This window comes from Podarcis bocagei, assembly GCF_964188305.1.
Source record: "Podarcis bocagei genome assembly, chromosome: 13".
Taxonomy (NCBI): domain Eukaryota; kingdom Metazoa; phylum Chordata; class Lepidosauria; order Squamata; family Lacertidae; genus Podarcis; species Podarcis bocagei.
In genome coordinates, this window is record NC_138138.1 from 13,897,711 (window position 1) to 13,918,338 (window position 20,628).

The following is a 20,628-nucleotide window of genomic DNA, read 5'->3' on the forward strand; positions in this document are numbered from 1 at the left end:
AGATGGGGTAGTGGAACGATGACGTGATCAGGTGGGACGAACGTTCGTCGTTCGTTTGCTCTTTCCCTGGAGAAGACCTGGTGGACCTCATCTTGACTGATGAGATACCTCCTGGGCCTAAATTTGAGCTCAGGCCTGGAACTACAGCTTCCAACCACAAGGTCTTAGAAGATGTGGACTGAGGGGAAAGATGAGGACGTTTGACACCACGTGAAGAACACCTTTCCTTCATGTCATTTGTAGCAGAGAACCTGTTATGCCTTCAGTGGTCTGTGTTTGCCTGAGCTTGAGTCTGGACTAAGGATTCTGAGCTCCTGTGTTCTGATTTGATACATGATGTCCAATCACAGAACATTTCAGGATTTAGGCCTCTGCTATTGGCCCTTGAACTCTGAGTCGTGATTCGCAGCTTGGAAGTTTAGACAGCCAATCACGTTGGGAGTGGGAGTGGCCCAGGCTTTCAGGAATGTATATAAGCAGTTGCTTTGCCCCTGTTTCCCAGTTATGTAGTTCAATAAAGGTTCTTGCTGTTATCACTGTGTCTTGCCTCGTGGGAACCCACCTACACTTCAGAACCTACGCCACATTCCCATTGTTTTTTGATTGAGATGAGGGGGTTTGTGGAATTTTGAAGTAGTATTTTGTATCTTGTGGATACCATCCCCTTTGCCATGTCCCTCAGGAAAAGGTTTTTCGAAGGCGGTCAAACTCAACGTCTCACATCAAATAGAACTGATCTGTAGAAAAGACTTTATTATCTGAGAACAGAGATGTTGTATGCACTTTCGTAACCCAAGAAAATCTTTAATAAAAGCAAATTTTTAAAAAGAAAGAAATGTCCTTTTCCTCAGTCCAGAATCATTCATGCCCAAGGCTTTTTTTCAAGCTAGGACTCACCGTAATTCACCGTAATTCAGTTCCAGCACCTCTTGGGGGGGGCGGGCGCCATGGCCATTATAAGAGAACAAGGGAGGTGTTCGTGGTGAGTTCTGGCACCTCTTTTTCAAGAAAAATAGCACTGTAATCATGCTCATTCTTAACATGCTGCTTGTTCTAGGTTTACTTGATACACGTTAGAAAAACCCTCCCCTTGATTAGGTGATTCACATCTTTTCCTTCCTGCAAATGGACACACGGTGGGGGGGTGCCGAATCACTCTGCAATGAATTTTTACTTTCAAAATGAAACCAGTTTCTCAAGAAGTGCTTGAGAAAGATCTAGGTTGTGTGGGGGCCATGAAGTGGGGGGGGGAGTGCTCTACAGTGGTACCTCGGGTTAAGAACTTAATTCGTTTCGGAGGTCCATTCTAAACCTGAAACTGTTCTTAACCTGAGGTACCAATTTAGGTAAAGGGGCCTCCTGCTGCCACCGCACGATTTCTGTTCTCATCCTGAAGCAAAGTTCTTAACCCAAGGTACTATTTCTGGGTTAGCAGAGTCTGTAACCTGAAGCGTCTGTAACCTGAGGTACCACTGTACTCGGTCCCGGAATAAAATGCAATGTGCATAGCAGCCTGACACGGTCCATTTCCATGTAGAGGCCTTACACAGGGACCTGTTTTTTTAGCAAACAACCCCAAGGATGTTTCTGCTCAGTTTGCAGAACGCTAAAAGCTGCTTCCCTCTCAGTTACTCAGGACTTAACTTCCGAAAACAGAGATAAGCTTTGGTCAGGGACGCTGGCCACTGACTCACTGGCTGGGCCCAAACTCCCATTTACTCTCCACAGTGGTGGAGTGTGTTTTCATGGTGCCAGGGGGCAGGGCACGGAGGGCAAACGGAGCCCGCCATGTGCCAGTCCAGCCCTCACCATCACCGCTGCTGGTGAGACACCAGTCCCAAGCTGATTTGAGAGGGTGGCATGAGAAGGATGCCATGCGCCCTTCGATGCCAGCCTTGCCCTCGAGGGGCTGGCATCAAAGGGTGCCTGGCTATAGAATCCTTCTCATGCCACCCTCCTTGAACCAGCCTGGTCAGATCCCAGCCTGGTAAAGTGGTGCAGGGCTGGCTCAGGGAGGGCAACATGAGTAAGGTAAAGGTAAAGGGACCCCTGACCATTAGGTCCAGTCGTGGCCAACTCTGGGGTTGCGGCGCTCATCTCGCTTTACTGGCCGAGGGAGCCGGCGTACAGCTTCTGGGTCATGTGGCCAGCCTGACTAAGCCACTTCTGGAGAACCAGAGCAACGCACGGAAATGCTGTTTACCTTCCTGCCGGAGCGGTACCTGTTTATCTACTTGCACTTTGAGGTGCTTTCGAACTGCTAGGTTGGCAGGAGCAGGGACCGAGCAACGGGAGCTCACCCCGTCGCAGGGATTCGAACCGCCGACCTTCTGATCGGCAAGTCCTAGGCTCTGTGGTTTAACCCACAGAGCCACCCGCGTCCCGGCAACATGAGTAGTGCGAAATAATAAAAAAATATGCCTGGGGTGTGTACAGTGCACGCTCAGGTGGCGAACGTGATCCATGCGGGATGCACGTTTGCAACCCGCAGCGTTCACAATCAGCATCCTCGTGTGCACAGGTTGTGATTTGGCACTTCTGCACACGCGCTACTGCTGAAACCCGGAAGTAACCTGTTCCGGTACTTCTGGGTTTTGGCGGTCCGTAACCCGAAAAAGGGACGCGGGTGGCGCTGTGGGTTAAACCACAAAGCGTTTCCCATCCCAAATCCCACGATTCCGTGAGGAGACAGTCCGACAGGACTGAGGCAGGAAACCAGGCTAGGTCAGGCACAGGGTCTCAGGCAGGATCTGGCATACAGCAATATTGCTCCCGCAACCTGGGATGGGGTCCGACAACCTTTTATCTTTGTCGGGGTAACGGCCGGTCCTGATCCCCCGGTGACTCACCTCCCTGTCTCACCCGAAGGCAAGCACTCCTCCTGCGAGTACTCAGGTCTCTCCTTCTCTCAGACCTTAGTCTCTGCACCTCGGGAGACGTCAGTGGGTTACTAGACCCAAAGGCCGCCTCAGCCTCTCCTGACCCAACTGGTAGTGGAGCAGCTGTAAGTGATTGCCTGGCTGAAGGCAACGAGGTCATCCCCGCATCTGGAGCCAGGGCAGGCTCAGACCCCTGACTCGGCTCAGCTGGTGCTTGTTGCAGGGGAACCTGTGCAGACTGGGGCTCTTCAGAATCAGGCCCCAGACTTGGTTCAGATGCCGCTTGAGCCAAAGGATCCGGTGCGGACTGAGACTCCTCTGGTTCCGAGTCCGAGTCCCAGGCCATCCCAGCCCTGGTGCAACGCACCACTAAGCCCTATGGGAAAGACAGCTCTGTTCGTGAGGAAGGAGCACTTTTCACAAGCTCAAGGAAACGGCTTTTTTCCTACCTATTACCTCACTCTCAATCTGCAACACTGAAAACAGGCCCTGCGGCAAAAGCCCTGGTAAGCCTTGGCTGGGCATGAGGTCACCGTATTCCGGCTCTTTTTCACAAGAGATCAGGATTTCCCAATTTAGGTTCATGGATAGGGAAGGATCAGACAAGCATCACGGCTGCAATGGAGCTGTCAGGAAATGCAGCGTCATCCTTGATTCCTGTTTCCATTGCATCATAAGTCTCCCCTTCTGGCTGTAGGCTTTGCTAGTGACTCAGCATCCTGACGTAAGTCACGACTTCCGGCGAATTTACTCCCCCAGCACCGGACTGGCCTGCTGGTGGGGGAAACTGGGATCCATGGAGAGGGAGACGCTCCTGCAAGAGCCAAGCACTCTGAACTGGATCAAACCAGCGCGTGCCCGCCGGAAAACATTCCCCGTTACAGTAATGCACAAATGGCTTTACAAAATAAACAAGATCAAGGGCCTTCAGTGTTGTGTGAGATCCAGAGTCAGAAGACATGCTGAAATCGATTTTCTTTTCTTCTTTTTTTAAAAAATCATTTTTATTTGATTTTACAATACAAAATTATTTTTTTAAAAAATTCAAATACAAAACCATATGCAGAGAGTTCCCCGAATCTCAGGACTTCCCCCACCCCCACCCTGGAGTCCTATTTTAAACATTAAAAGGGTTACTTCCGGGTTGCGCCGCTCGCGCATGCACACAAAAATGACGTCACGCACATGCGCAGAATTATGACCCGCAAACGCATGGGTTGCGTTCCTTCAGGTTGCAAACGGGCCTCCGGAACAGATCCTGTTCGCAACCAGAGGTGCCACTGTACTCATTTTTACATTGTTAAAATATCAACGCCTTCCCTTCTTCACTTTCCATGGTTCATTCTACATATCATAAATCCCTGCATATTTTACAGAAACTATACCATTATTACATCTGTCAAAACTTATTTACACTGTTGAATTCATCTTTTCTCAAAATAATTTTTATTGGTTTTCCATGATTTTATACAATTTAACATAACCATTTCAAACATTAAAATATGAGGTTCTTTTGAAGCTTCGGACCTGCTTCCCTCCCTCCATGACATGGGTAGGCAGACTAAGGCCCGGGGGCCGGATTTGGCCCAATTGCCTTCTAAATCCGGCCCGCGGACGGTCCGGGAATCAGCGTGTTTTTACATGAGTAGAATGTGTCCTTTTATTTAAAATGCATCTCTGGGTTATTTGTGGGACCCGCCTGGTGTTTTTACATGAGTAGAATGTGTCCTATTATTTAAAATGCATCTCTGGGTTATTGTGGGGCATAGGAATTCGTTCAAAATTTTTTTTTTTTCAAAATATAGTCCGCCTCCCCCAAGGTCTGAGGGACAGTGGACTGGCCCCCTGTTGAAAAAGTTTGCTGACTCCTGCTCAACGGGTTCCATGTTTAAGATTACATTTGCTGCATCTTTTACCCTTATCCAACTGTTGAATAACCACAATTATCATAAATAATTCCACATTACAAGTGTCATTGCATCCCTGCCAAAGATTTTAAGTGTTTAAAAGTGATTTTTCAAATAAATTAATAATTTACTCCATTCTTCAGAAAATACTTGATCTTCCTGGTTTCTGATCTTCCCTGTCAGTTTTGCCATCTCTGCATAGTCCATCAGTTTCATCTGCCATTATTCTTTTTTGGTACTGCACTGTTAAATTTATCTTAATGCTGCCAGCGTTTTCAACTGTACGCAGTTACCGTATTTTTCGCTCTGTAGGACGCACCAGACCACAAGACACACCTAGTTTTTGGAGGAGGAAAACAAGAAAAAAATATTCTGAATCTCAGAAGCCAGAACAGCAAGAGGGATCGCTACGCAATGAAAGCAGCAATCCCTCTTGCTGTTCTGGCTTCTGGGATAGCTGTGCAGCCTGCATTCGCTCCACAAGATGCACACACATTTCTCTTTACTTTTTAGGAGGGAAGAAGTGAGTCTTATAGAGCAAAAAATGCGGTATTTCCCATATACAGTGGTGCCTCGCAAGACGAAAAGAATCCGTTCTGTGATTCTCTTCGTCTAGCGGTTTTTTTGTCTTGCGAAGCAAGCCCATTGAAGGATTAGCGGATTAACGCTGTTAGCGGCTTTTAGCGGCTTATCTGCTGATCGGATCAGCTGATAAGCGACTTAGCGGCTTAGAGAAAGGGGGGGGAGGGAAAAAAAACCAGCAGGAACTCGCAAGACATTGTCGTCTTGCGAAGCAGCCCATAGGAAATTCGTTTTGCAAAGCACCTCCAAAACTGAAAACTCTTTCGTCTAGCGAGTTTTCCGTCTTGCGAGGCATTCGTCTTGCGGGGCACCACTGTATTCAACAAACGTTTTCTGGTCTTCTCTAAATGTATGTTCTTCTTGTTCTCTTATATTCTATATGTTAAGTCTGCGAGCTGCGCATATTCTGTCAGCTTGAATTGCCATTCTTCTCTGGTTGGGACCTCGCTCGTTTTCCATCTTTGGGCTAACGAAACACAGGCCGCAGTAGTGGCATACATAAATAACCTTTTTTGACACCTGGGAACATTCATGTCTAATCTTGCCCCTTTCTTTTTTTTTAAAAAAAATATTTTATTAAGGATTTTCTTGTTTTACAGAAGTAAGTGTAGTGCCTTGTATTATTTTTTTTCATGTAACATTTTTACAAATCCGTTTCATTTGTTGAGGCATTGGGGGAGAAGAAAAAAAAGAAAAAAGAAAGGAGGGGTGGAGAGAGGGAAGATGGATGGCGGTGGGGTCGGGTGGCGGTGTTTCTATTATGTTTAATGTATGTAGAGTTTGGCGTCAGCGTTGCTTGTGTTGTTCACTTGTGTTCCTTTGGTGGTGAGAGAGGTTGGGGTTGGCCTAGGGTGTGATTGTTTCTTTGTGGTTGGCTGTGGTGGTCTTTGTTTTCGTGTGTGAGTGGGGTCGGTGGGTGTTTTGGATCAGGTTAGCCATATTGATTTGTATGCTGTTGGAGGATTATTGTCATTGTCCTGTTGGGCTGTGTATGTGATAAAGGGGAGCCATAGCGGGGTGAAGGTGTCTTCTTCTATTTGTCCCTGTGTCATTTTCAGTTTATTAGTTAATTTTTCTAGCAGGTCTGTTTCCCATACTATTTGGTACCATTGGTCCATGCTTACTCCTGACTAATCTTGCCCCTTTCTAAAATTTATTTGTTGGTGTCTGTTTTTCTTTTGTAAGTCTACCAAAGAATAACATGAAACGAAATCAGAGTTATGGGGTTTTCTCAGGACAGTGGAGGCCATGTGTGCTGTGCCCCATTGGTCTAACATTTGTGGCACTCATTCTTCTTCTGATGGGAAATGGTCAAAAACCAACGGGATGTTGAGGAGGAGGGTGAGAAATGTCCCTATTTTCATCTGAGGAATGTTGGAGGGTATGTGATATTTGTGTGTGTGGGAGGGAGGGAGGTAGGTAAGGAGGGAGCAGGGGCAGGCCATAGCACTGGGTAAAGGTAAAGGGACCCCTGACCATTAGGTCCAGTCGTGACCGACTCTGGGGTTGCGACGCTCATCTCACTTTTTTGGCCGAGGGAGCCGGTGTACAGCTTCCGGGTCATGTGGCCAGCATGACTAAGCCGCTTCTGGCGAACCAGAGCAGTGCACAGAAACGCCGTTTACCTTCCCGCCAGAGCGATACCAATTTATCTACTTGCACTTTGAGGTGCTTTCGAACTGCTAGGTTGGTAGGAGCAGGGACCGAGCAACGGGAGCTCACCCCGTCGCGGGGATTCGAACCACCAACCTTCTGATCGGCAAGTCCTAGGCTCTGTGGTTTAACCCACAGCGCCACCCGCATCCTTATAGCACTGATTACCCTCCGCCTGAAACCAAGCTGTTTGTGTGAAAACACACCAGACGGAATAGCCACCTTTCCATCTTTAAACAGTTGGATTTGTTTTGATTTCGCTCAGATGTAGGGCAAGGAATAAAAGGGGAAAACAGCTGGCACATCTGTATAGCCCACAGGGCACCAATTTCTGGCTAGCTTTCAACCCCCTCAATGTTAGGGTGAAGGAAAACGTTATTGTGCGATGGCACTTGTAGATAATTCCCACATCTGTTTTTGTGTGGATTGACCTTAACAGCGCACTGGCTTGGATCCACAAATTGCAATGGGGGTGTGTGTGGATTCCAGTTACCTGGGGTGCACTTCTTGCTCCGATGTGCTTCGCCACCCATACCTCACTTCATTCTGGTCTAGAGTGGAGTGGGGGGCTTTCCAGAATAGGGTGGGAGGTGGCACAGTGAGAACTGGTATAAAATGCTTCCCCACCATATGCGACAATGGCCGTTCAGATGCTACTAGCCCAGAGATGGAAAGAAAAAAGTGTTCCCTACCAGAAAGGAACAGCAAACCAAGCTGTTGGACTAATAATAATAATTTATTATTTGTACCCCGCCCATCTGGCTGTGTTTCCCCAGTCACTCTGGGCAGCTTCCAACAAAGATTAAAAATACATTAAAATGCCACTCATTAAAAACTTCCCCGAACAGGGCTGCCTTCAGATGTCTTCTAAATGTCAGGTAGTGGTTTATTTCCTTGACATCTGGTGGGAGGGTGTTCCACAGGGCGGGCACCACTACCAGAAGACCCTCTGCCTGGTTCCCTGTAGCTTTGCTTCTCACAGCGAGGGAACTGCCAGAAGGCCCTCGGCGCTGGACCTCAGCGTCCGGGCAGAATGATGGGGGTGGAGACGCTCCTTCAGGTATACTGGACCGAGGCCGTTTAGGGCTTTAAAGGTCAACACCAACACTTTGAATTGTGCTCGGAAACATACTGGGAGCCAATGTAGGTCTTTCAGGATCGGTATTTTGTGGTCTTGGTGGCTGTCACCAGTCTAGCTGCCACATTCTGGATTAGTTGCAGTTTCCAGGTCACCTTCAAAGGTAGCCCCACATAGAGCGCATTGCAGTAGTCCAAGCAGGAGATAACTACACCAAAAGGGCAAACCTGACTGGAAAGTTCAGGAACAAAGAAGACAAAAACTTCAAGAAAGAATGGGAAAAAATTATAATTTATTTAGGAGACCACTGTCAGCAGATGAAAACATTAGCCGGATTCTAATAACACTTGTAACAAACACTATGGGCGATATGGGCGGACACAAAATATAGATTATGAAATAATACGCTGCTGAAAATGTTGACAATAGATCCATGGGGAAAGGTGGGAAGTCTGGAGAGTCAGAGAAATCTCTATACAGTGGTACCTTGGTTTAAGAACAGCCCTGTTTACGAACTATTCGGTATAAGAACTCCGCAAGTAGGTGTTCCAGTTTGCGAACTTTACCTCAGTCTAAGAACGGAATCTGAAAAGTGGAAGGGCACTGGCAGCGGGAGGCCTCATTTGGGAAAGCACGCCTTGGTTTAAGAACGGTTTTGGTTTACGAACGGACTTCCGGAACTGATTAAGTTCGTAAACTGAGGCACCACTGTATATGGATATGTATTTGGTATTGTTATAACTCTACACTTGTACAATCAAATAAAAATGATTAGAAAGAGGAGGAGGAGGAGAAGAAGAAGAAGAAGAAAATGCCTCCCCACCACTGCCTTTCTGCCATTACGAGCTTTCACTGGATCAGGGGTGCCAACTTGAGTAAAATATTGGGGGGCCCAGGTAAGCCCTGCCTGGCATAATCAATCACGATGCAGTGCACGCACCCCATTTGAATGGCAATACCCATCAAATTTGGGGTGGCCCAACCTGCTCAAATATTTTATTAAGGAGGCCAAAGGGACCTTGGCCCCTAGGAGTTGGCTCCTATGCAATGGATCGACACACGTCCGTTTTGTTCACGGAAGAGCATCTCTGGGAGCCAGCCGTTACAAAATGCCCTGCATCGAGGGCACCTCTATATAGGATTTGTTTATTGATTGCGTTCCTGTGCTGTCCCTAGTCTTGGAGGGAGCAAAACATCAAGACACCCCCCCCTAATCTTTGTAGAGGCACTCTGGACTGGCTTGGTTGTCCAGGAACAGATGTGCGGGGGTCTTTCTTGAAAGTTCGTATCATAAGAGCTAGTGCACACCTAGCGCCTGCGATCTTTCTTTGCCCTCTTCATGCCAAATGGCTGCTGCTCCACAATTTTGTATTTGTGTGTGTGTACGTGAATGAGAGTGCATAATCGATACACCCTCCTCCAGAGGCAGCTTGTAACTGGTGTCCTCCTTGTCTGGATTCCCAGAGCAAGGCGTCCAGTCTGCTGCCCCAGGTGGACACAGGGTTCCTCTCTCTTCTTCGACGGAAAGGTGCAAACACACTGGGCCAAACGTCTTAAAAGCGGTCAGGGCCAGAGTGGAACTGGAAGGGTTTTCAAAGCTGCATTCCCCTGTTTCCATGCCCCAAGCAGGGTGTGCATCTCCCTGATAACGGCATTTATCTCTTCCACCCCAGCTCCTGCTCACACCTCTTGGCATTTTATCGACAGCCGCAGCTGTAGCTGTGACTTCAGAGGACGTGGATGTTACCCCTCCGTGAGCTCGATGGGGCCTTGCAGCTGGGCAGTGTCCCCACCCCGGTGGAAGAGGGCACGGGGCCAAGTCTTCAGGTGTATCAGGAAGGAGGATGAAAACAAAAACAGGTTTTGACGGAAAAACAACAGCCTCACCACCCCCCCAAGGCCTGTCGGGCTCCTTGCCAAAGCACCACCCTGATGAAAACGGTTTTCTTCACACAGCTGGAGGGAGGGAGGCGGTTTGCAGCAGGAATAACACCTGCATCCTTACGGAAAAGCTCCAGTTCATCTCTCCCCATACACCTGGCCCTGGTCTGAAGTTGAAAAGGGAAGCAAAATAATTCAAAAGCAGCAATATCCATCACACACATAGGGAAATGGGGTTTATTGGGAGGGGTAGTCCCTATGGTGGGGGACAAGTCGTACTCCTTCTGGAGTAGCTTGTCCACCTTTGGTCCCCATCCTGCACTCGCCTCTCACCTGTGGCTCCTAGAAGTTGTGGCCACATCGGCTCTGACTGGCCGGCAAAACCAGGTGAGGGCAGCCAATGGGTCTCAGTGGTTTTTTCTGGGGGTACTCAAGTCTACGCAGTACCAGCACCTTTCCCCTGCCCTCCAAAGTTAAAAATTTGGCACTTACTGTTACAACTTCATGGTGATTATCGGCAACTTTTTTTTTTTTACAAAAAGCACTGGTCTCAAATCTTTGGTAAATTAGGGACTTTGCCTGCAGGCCAAGACAGGATCCGGTGGATTTAGCGGATGAGACCAATAGTGGGTGCAACAGTCAATAAGGCGGTTTCTGCACATTCTGTAAAGGGAATTGAGGGGCAGATGGAGCTCATAAACCTGGGAAGGGAACCATAGCTGTCAACCTTCCCTTTTTTTGAGGAAAATTCGCCGTTTCCCACTGCTATCCTGGATTGTTAGATATCCCGTAGACTGTCCCTGGGACGGGTGAGGCTGCTGATCCCTTATTTTCAAATCTGAAAGTTGACAGCTATGAAGGAAGCCCACCTAGGAGAAGGAAAGCTCTGCTCCGAAACCTCTGAGGTCTTGAAGGATATGTTCAGGAGAAGAAGAAGAAGCCAAGGACTAAAGGCCACACAAATCTGGAAGTGGAGTACTTAAGATGGTTGGATGGTGCCTTGTACACCTCCTTCCAGTGAAAGGGACACTGATTAGGAGGAAAATGGCACTTGCTAATTTCAGGGACACGGGTGGCACTGTGGGTTAAACCACAGAGCCTAGGACTTGCCGATCAGAAGGTTGGCGGTTCAAATCCCCGCGACGGGGTGAGCTCCCGTTGCTCGGTCCCTGCTCCTGCCAACCTAGCAGTTCGAAAGCACGTCAAAGTGCAAGTAGATAAATAGGTACCGCTCCGGCGGGAAGGTAAACGCCGTTTCCGTGTGCTGCTCTGGTTCGCCAGAAGCGGCTTAGTCATGCTGGCCACATGACCCGGAAGCTGTACGCCGGCTCCCTCGGCCAATAAAGTGAGATGAGTGCCGCAACCCCAGAGTCAGCCACGACTGGACCTAATGGTCAGGGGTCCCTTTCCCTTTCCCTTAATTTATAGATGCATGCACGTCTAGAAACAGTGACCAGGATTGAAACAGAAGTTCAATGTATCTCACCATTGTGGGGAGCAATTGTGTGACTGGGTGACCTACGTGCCGGCTAAGGCAGCAGCAAACTATCGGTGGGTGATTTCAAGGCTCCACCTGCGCTCTCTTAAAGTTTTTATCTGTAAAGTAGGCTATGTACACCCTAGTGGCCTAAAATGCAGTGAGGTTGATTCTCCTTGCTGCATTTAAAGTCACATTTGCACACTACAGTGGTACCTCGGGTTACATACGCTTCAGGTTACATACGCTTCAGGTTACAGACTCCACCAACCCATAAATAGTACCTCGGGTTAAGAACTTTGCTTCAGGATAAGAACAGAAATCGTGCTCCGGCGGCGCAGCAGCAGCAGGAGGCCCCATTAGCTAAAGTGGTGCTTCAGGTTAAGAACAGTTTCAGGTTAAGAATGGACCTCCAGAACGAATTAAGTACTTAACCCGAGGTACCACTGTATTATACATACTGTGTGTGTGTGTGTGTGTGTGTGTGTGTCTTTACTTGATGCAATTACAGTGGTGCCTCGCAAGATGAAAATAATCCGTTCTGTGATTCTCTTCGTCTAGCTGTTTTTTTCGTCTTGCGAAGCAAGCCCATTGAAGGATTAGCGCTATTAGTGGCTTTTAGCTGCTTTTAGCGGCTTATCTGCTGATCGGATCAGCTGATAAGCGGCTTAGCGGCTTAGAAAAAGGGGGGAGGGGAAAAAACCAGCAGGAACTCACAAGACATTGTCGTCTTGCGAAGCAAGCCCATAGGAGATTCGTTTTGCGAAGCACCTCCAAAACGGAAAACTCTTTCGTCTAGCGAGTTTTCCGTCTTGCGAGGCATTCGTCTTGCGGGGCACCACTGTATCTGTTTGTTTTCCCCAGCCATCCAGGTTTGCTAATGCAGCAAAAACAATGCGGGAGGCAGCCGTTACGAGTTACTGGTCTCTGCAGCCACAGCAGGTGCTGTGATTCTTTGGCAGTCTGACTTCACCCCTGAAGGCACACTCCGTTGTCTCCTGAGACGGGGGGGGGGGGGCGCAGTGGAGCCTTTCAAACACAGGACTGTCCTCTCCAAAGCAGAAACCCCAGGCTACTCGAACACAGAGGAGGGGCAGAGTTCTGTCCTTCCTCCACCACTGCGTTCACTCGTCTGAGTGCAACGATTTGCTTACGGCTGCCAGGCTAGTGCTTAATTGCAAGGGTGCATAATGCCCGAGGAAGGGCTGTAGCCCACTGGCAGAGCATCTCCCTTGCATGTGGACGGTCATGGGTTCAATCCCTGACTTTTCCAGGTAGGGCTAGGGAATACTCTTGGCCCAAACCCTGGAGTGCCGCTGCCAGCCAGTGTAGACCATGGCTAGATGGAGCAATGGCTTGGCTTGGGATAAGGCATCTCCCCAAGATCCTGAGAGTGCCAGCAATATGCTAACAGACAGTGCAGGTTTTGCAGGGAAGGCTGAAAGGTTTGTTATGCTGTTGGCCAGGAAGAAGACAAGAGAGCCTTGCAGGCCCATCTGTGACTGCAGGCCAGAGAATAATTGGAGCAGCGAAAGCAGAGAGGCAGGAGTGGTGAGGCTGCAGGGTTGAATTTCATATTAGTTGAATCACAAGCCCTATCTTGGGCTGAGGCTCTAGTGAATATTCATTAAAATTGCCGGGGTGGAAGGGGTGGGGAGCATATTGTGGTTAAAGATGGAGGGAGAGGCCCCATCCAGACTTGATTCACCTTGTGGATCTGGTGAAAAGAAAGGAACCTTGTGAAAGGCTGGAAGGGGGGAGAGATTCAGGATGGAGAGACGGCTGGTGGACTCCTTATCTCAGCCCCCTATCAGCTATTTCCTCATGTGTTTAATTAAGAGTCCGTCTCCCTCCAAGAGAGCAAGGGCAGATGGGGAAGGTGATTTTTGCAGGAATGCGAAGCCCACAGGCAGGGCTGAGGCAGGGCGTGCTGGAAAGACACACAAGCACCTTGGAGCGCATGTTAAAGATTGACTGCTCAAGGTCAGCAGGACAGGACGGAAGGGGAAAACCCGGCTTAGGTGGAAGGAGACCCGGCTCAGAGAGCTGCCCCCAGGCTGTTCTGTTTGCAAAGTACGGAGGAAGGGAGGTCAGAACCTCAGGGGAAAACAGGGCTTGGCTAGGAACCTGTTTTCAGTGCAGGGCTTCAGCTGTGGAGTGTGAGGAGAATGTGCTTCTGAACATGCGCAGAGTGCAGGCATTGGCTTCCTGCAGCGCTGAGCAGTAGAACTCGCTTTCGATTCAAGAACATAGCACTCGGAAGCTGTAAAATGACTACCAAGTAACCACAATTCCTCCCCATTATATTAAGGTTAAACTTCGGACACCATTTGCACTATACAATTGTACCTTTGATCCCGAACGCCTTGCAAGTTGAACGTTTTGGCTCCTGAGCGCCGCAAACCTGGAAGTGAGTGTTTCGATTTGTAAACATTCTTTGGAACCCAAACGTCTGGCACAGGTTCCAATTGGCTGCAGGAGCTTCCTGCGGCGAATCGGAAGCCGTGCCTTGGTTTCCAAACGTTTTGGAAGTCGAACGGACTTCCAGAACGGATTCCGTTCAACTTCTGAAGTATGACTACATTTAAAGCAGCATCATGCCACATTAAACAGCTCCCCCCCAAGTCCTGGGAACTGTAGTTTGTTTTGGGTGCTGCAGAGAGTTGGCAGGAGACCCCTATTCCCCTTGCAGAGGGACAGTTCTCAAGAATGGTTTAACAGCCCACCGCTCTTCTCAAAGAACTCTGGGAATCGTAGCCCCGTAAAGGGAATAGGGATCTCCAAGCAACTCTCAGCACCCTAACAAACTACAGTTCCCAAGAATCTCTAGGGGAAGCCAAAGCTGATTGAAGTGGTTCAAGGCAGGCTTTTAACCCTATCGCTTAAGAAACAAATCTGTGGAGCATGGGGTGAGGGGAGAGAGCCAAGCTAAGCCAGCGGGGAACGAGAGGAATCCGAATCGGTAGGGAGACTATAGAATCTTTTCTTTATGTCGTTCTGCTATTATTGTATGGTGCTTTTAAGTTTCGTGGCTTATGTAAGCCACTTCGGAAGAGCAGGGCTCTCAGACAAATGGAACAAGCACTTCCCATTGTATTAGAAGCAGGAACAGGAGCCGGCAACCAAGTGGAGGGCTGGAAGATCTCTCCCACAAGAAAAGGCGTTACAAATGTCTGGGGCTTTTTGGCTTAGAAATAAGGCAAGGAAGGCGAGGAGAGGCAGTACAGGGATAGAAAGTTATGCAGGCTGTGAAGAAAGTGGGTAATACGTACTAGAATCTAGGGTCACTCGATTAAGCTGGATAGTGGGAGCGTCTCTGCAGGGTGGTTTGGAGGAAGAAGAGGAGTTTGGATTTGATATCCTGCTTTATCACCACCCTAAGGAGTCTCAAAGCAGCTAACAAACTCCTTTCCCTTCTTCCCCCACAACAAACACTCTGTGAGGTGAGTGGGGCTGAGAGACTTCAAAGAAGTGTGACTGGCCCAAGGTCAGCCAGCAGCTGCATGTGGAGGAGCGGGGAAGCGAACCCGGTTCACCAGATTACGAGTCCACTGCTCTTAACCGCTACACCACATAGGCTCTCCTTCACGATGGTTGCCATAACAGTAGCATCTGAACTGAGGTAGATACAAACATTTTCACTCTCAAAAGTGCTTGGCATGTGAAGAGCATTCTGCAGGCCCTCCAAGTGTCCCTATTTTCCAGGGACAGTCCCGGATTTACATAAGTCATCCCGGTTTCTGATTTGATCCCAGAATGTCCTGCTTTTCCTTAAAGGTAAAGGACCCCTGACAGTTAAGTCCAGTCGCGAGCGACTCTGGGGTTGCGGCGCTCATCTCACTTTATTGGCCGAGGGAGCCAATAAACAGTTTTTCCGGGTCATGTGGCCAGCATGACTAAGCCGTTTCTGGCGAACCAGAGCAACGCACGGAAATGCCGTTTACCTTCCTGCCGGAGCGGTCCCTATTTATCTACTTGCACTTTGACGTGCTTTCGAACTGCTAGGTTGGCAGGAGCAGGGACCGAGCAACGGGAGCTCAGCCAGTCGCGGGTTTTTGAACCGCCGACCTTCCGATCGGCAAGCCCTAGGCTCTGTGGTTTATGCCACAGCGCCACCCGCGTCCCCTGCTTTTCCTTAGGACGTCCCTATTTTCATCAGAGAAATGTTGGAGGGAACGGAGTTATACGATACCCAAGCCGAGGAGATAAGAACTATAAAACCTTTAGAAGACATCTGAAGGCAGCCCTGTAAAGTTTTTTTTTACGTTTAATGTTTTATTGTGCTTTTATATACAGTATGTTGGAAGCTACCCAGAGTGGCCTGGGCAACGCAGGCAGATGGGCGGGGTATAAATAATAAAATGATGATGATGGAATGAGACGTCCCTATTTTCATCGGAGAAATGTTGAGGGGTATGATCCTGTTCCTACAGTGAGTGGCCAAGCAGATGCCAATGGCAAACTCACAAGCAGGATCTGGGTGCAAGCAACCCTCTCCTCACTTCCCAGCAGCCGGGAGGCAGATCATGGACCTTGTGGCTAGCAGCCGGCTTTCCCTCATCCTCTGTGAATTTTCCCAATCCTCTTTTAAGGTGGCCATCACAACCTGTTCTAGTGAGCCACCAAGGATTTGTGTACATACTCGGGTTCACCAAGACTGGCCTTGAACCCCTCAGAAGAGCTCCGCCAAATTGCACAGTGGTGGAAAAACACAATTTATTTGTTGCCGTCACTGCCATAAAGCAGCATCTCCTTCCATTGGGCTGGACTTCCGCTGAGCTTTGCACCACTTGCGTTCAAGCCATTTCCCTACCAGCTTCGTAGCTCCCAATTTCCTGGTTAGCCCAGTAGCCAAACAAACTCCGCTGGGTGGGAAAAGGGTGCTTGGGAACGATCATATTCTGAATCATCTCTGCGTCAAACACAGCAGCAGCTTAATGGGGAGCCATGCTAACTGGAAACCATCAAGGGCTCTGGGAAATCCTTTAGGTCCTTCCAGGTTGAATCCTGACAAGACAGAAGAACTGTTTTGGGGGGAACAGGAGGCGGGCAGGTGTGGGGGAGTCCCTGGTCCTGAATGGGGCAACTGTGCCCCTGAAGGACCAGGTGCGAAGCCTGGGAGTCATTTTGGACTCACAGCTGTCCATGGAGGCGCAGGTCAATTCTGTGTCCAGGGCAGCTGTCTACCAGCTCCATCTGGTATGCAGGCTGAGACCCCACCTGCCCACAGACTGTCTCTCCAGAGTGGTGCATGCTCTGGTTATCTCCCGCTTGGACTACTGCAATGCGCTCTATGTGAGGCTACCTTTGAAGGTGACCCGGGAACTACAACTGATCCAGAATGCGGCAGCTAGACTGGTGACTGGGAGCGGCCGCTGAGACCATATAACACCGGTCCCAAAAGACCTACATTGGCTGCCAGTATGTTTCCGAGCACAATTCAAAGTGTTGATGCTGACCTTTAAAGACCTAAACGGCCTCGGTCCAACATACCTGAAGGAGTGTTTCCACCCCCATCGTTCAGCCTGGACACTGAGGTCCAGCTCCAAGGGCCTTCTGCGAGAAGTGAGGTTACAGGGAACAGAGGGCCTTCTCGGTAGTGGCACCCACCCTGTGGAACGCCCTCCCTTCAGATGTCAAGGAAATAAACAACTATCTGACTTTTAGAAGACATCTGAAGGCGGCCCTGTTTAGGGAATTTTTTCATGTTTGATGTTTTATCATGTTTTTAATATTCTGTTGGGAGCCGCCCAGCCACTGTGCCAGATGGGCAGAGTATAAATAATATATTATTATTATTATTATTATTATTATTATTATTATTATTATTATTCCAGTGGAGGTAAGACCAGAATAAACTGGAGTTAGGAGAAGGGGAGTCAGAGTGGGTGAGATAAAGGAAGGGGGTGAGAACGAAAAACAGGCCATTCTCAAGAGGTCTAGGGTTGAGGCCACTTGAACGCTGGTTCTGAAGACACTTCCTCACAGGTCCCAGAAGGAAGGGAAATCTGGACCAGGTGGTGAGTAAGGGAAAAAGCCAGTCCCAAAAGCCAGTGGAAAGAGAGGAGAATTTCACAGCAGCCTGAACAAACCTGTCAAGCAATTCAGTTGGTAAACAATAACGACAGAAGGCAGTAACACCAAAGGGAATTAGACAAATTATACTAAAGAAAGGAGTTTCACCGGGCTGGAGACAAGGATTGCACATGGAAGAGTTTGTGCGCATAGAATTCCTCAAATAGACGCACAGCAGATATGGCTGGCCAGAGACAAGGCACTGGCTCCCCCTACAGGCCACAGAGTGACCACCTCCAAGTTCTATTCTCCTGAAGCCCTAACACAAAACGTGAGGGTGTCCATTGGAAACAAAAGGAAGAAAAATAAAAGAGAGGGCAGAGGAAAAGAAGGCAAGTGACATATAAGCAGCTGACAACTTATACTACGCTTTGGTAAGGGTTAGGGTTGCAGGAATATATCTGGTATCTCTAGAGCTGCATGCTGACCATTATATAGCTATAAGGCAAGTTTCAGTGGGCAGCCTTTAACAGCTAAATAAATAGCACACAAGGCAGAGAGTTCAAGGGACAAAAAAAGAGCACCCTTTCTTATCTCTGCTGCCACAAGATTCCTAAACAATAGCACAAGGCTCCTGTTTGAGGGTGTCAGAGGCCATGGGCAGGATTGTTAGTGGCTGGAAACAGAGAACTTTTGAACATTGCAGTTTCGAACAGTACTGGGGATTCCTTGTCCTACTTATCATAGAACTGCAATGACCCAAGATATTCCTTTTGTTCAGGAGCTAGGGGTGTTGAAAGATTTGAAACTGCTTAAAAATAAAAGGTGTAATATAGATACATCCATTGCAAGCCACTAAGGCTGGGTGATATAGCAATATATTGTCCAAAACCGGTTTGAAGTTCCTATCTTGATGGCGGTTGCCGGCCATCATTTTTGCATGTTCTTCTGATTTTATAAAAATATATATTTCTATTAAAGATTTCTTAGTTTACAAAAAGACTTGCATTGTCTCTTTTTTCAAGTTGCGTTTCCTGTAGATCAGTTTCACTTGTTACGAGAAGTTAGTGTTACATACAGATGTTCTGATCAAAGCATGATTGCGCTTTTACCTAGGTCTGTGAAAAACAAATAAACAGATGCAAGGATGTTGCTTGTCCAGAGTTGGAAAGACGATAAGATACCTACGAGAGCGGACTGGCAGATGAAACTATTGGACTATGCAGAACTGGGAAAATCAGAAACCAGGAGTATCAAAACAGAGAATTGGACAAATATAGATTGTATTTGCAAGACCACTGTAAACACTTAAACTCTTTAGGCTTTGGATATAACGGAGGGCTGTAAATTGGATGGACTTATAATATGCAGGTGGAAGAGTTTTTTAATGAACCCAGGGAGGCGAGAAGGGAAGTGCTAGGATTCTAAAGAATCTTGTGTAAAGTTTTAATATTTGCAAGAATATTTTTCTGTGAATGAAATTGTAAAACCAGATAAAGATATTTTTTTAAAAAGAAAACAAAGAAAAACAAATATTTAGCTAGATATTGTAATATAAGATATTAAGAAATTCTTAGAACTAACAGATTAGGCTGAGGGATGGAAAAAGGTTAATAAATAGTGAATATGGACTACAACAGGAAGTAAAGATTAGAAATTCGTAATTGGGGAAAAATATGAAATTGGGAACTGCTAAATATGTGATATGATGAAATTTGGATTGGAGGGTGTCGAGGAAGTCTTTTAGCAATGTAAATATACGAGGAATCAAGAAGAAATAATTCTTCTTTTATTGTTTTGTTTTTATTGTTTTTGTGTTTTTATGTTAAGTGTAATGTTTTTCTTTTGTGTTTATGTTTTGTATCATAATATTTTTTGGGGAAAAAACAACAACAAATGAACTCTTTGCTCTCATAGCCTTTGACACCCCAACTATTTTACAACCCTTTCTGTTCTGCATCCACATACAGGGGTTTGCTTGGCAGGCAGGCCTAATGGGCAGAGCACAGGAAGCTTCACTGAACAGTAGCAGTGAAGGAGAGTGCCGACTGCTGAAACTGTGAAGGCCCTGGGTCTTGACACAGCCCCACTGTTGTCCCAGAAGCACACGGCTCTCAAAGCTGCCTGGGCACTGAGCTGGCAAATGTCAGCTGTTTGCTGCACTGCTTAACTGTTTGGCAATGAAACAAAACCTTAACAGACTGGAGAGCTGGGTCCAAGTTAACAAAACGAATTTCAGCACGGACAAATGTAAGGTTCTGCACTTAGGCACGAAGAACCAGATGCGTAAATATAGAATGGGAGACACTTGCAGTAAATGCGAAAAGGATTCTAGGGGTCTTGGTGGTCCACAAGTTTAACATGAGCCAGCAGTGTGATGCAGCAGCAAAAAAGGCTAATGCTTATTCTAGGCTGCATCTGCAGAAATATACAGTGGTACTTCGGGTTACATATGCTTCAGGTTACAGACTCCACTAACCCAGAAATAGTACCTTGGGTTAAGAACTTTGCTTCAGGATAGAACAGAAATCGTGCAGCAGTGGCGCAGCAGCAGCGAGGGGTCCCATTAGCTAAAGTGGTGCTTCAGGTTAAGAACAGTTTCAGGTTAAGAACAGACCTCCGGAACGAATTAAGTACCGTATCTTTTGCACCACAACACTCACTTTTTTCCTCCTAGAAAGTAAGGGGAAATGTCTGTGCGTGTTATGGAGGGAATGCCTACGGGTGGCGGGGGGGATCTGCTGCAGTCGTGAGCAGAGGATCCATGGTTTCCCTTCCTTCCCTCCTCCGTGGCTCGTTTTGAAACAGCAAAGTGGGAGAAGAGCCGCTGAGTGGGGAAGAGAGAGGGACAGAGAGCCTGCTTCTTTACAGGAGCAAAGCGGGAGAGGAGAGGAGCCGCTTACACGAGTATAAGCGGCTCCTGTCCAGTTGGTTCCTTTAAAGCAAGCAGGCTCTCTGTCCCTCTCTCCTCCCCACTCAGCTCGCTACATAGCAGCAAAGTTTTTCAGCTCGTTAAGCCGGGGATGAGCGGGGAGGAGGGAGAAAAGCAGAGCCTGCTTGCTTTAAAGGAGCAAAGTGGGAGAGGAGAGGAGCCTTCACCCCTTATACCCCTCTTCTTCATTATTAGCAGCATCCTTCTCCACCCACCCCACATGT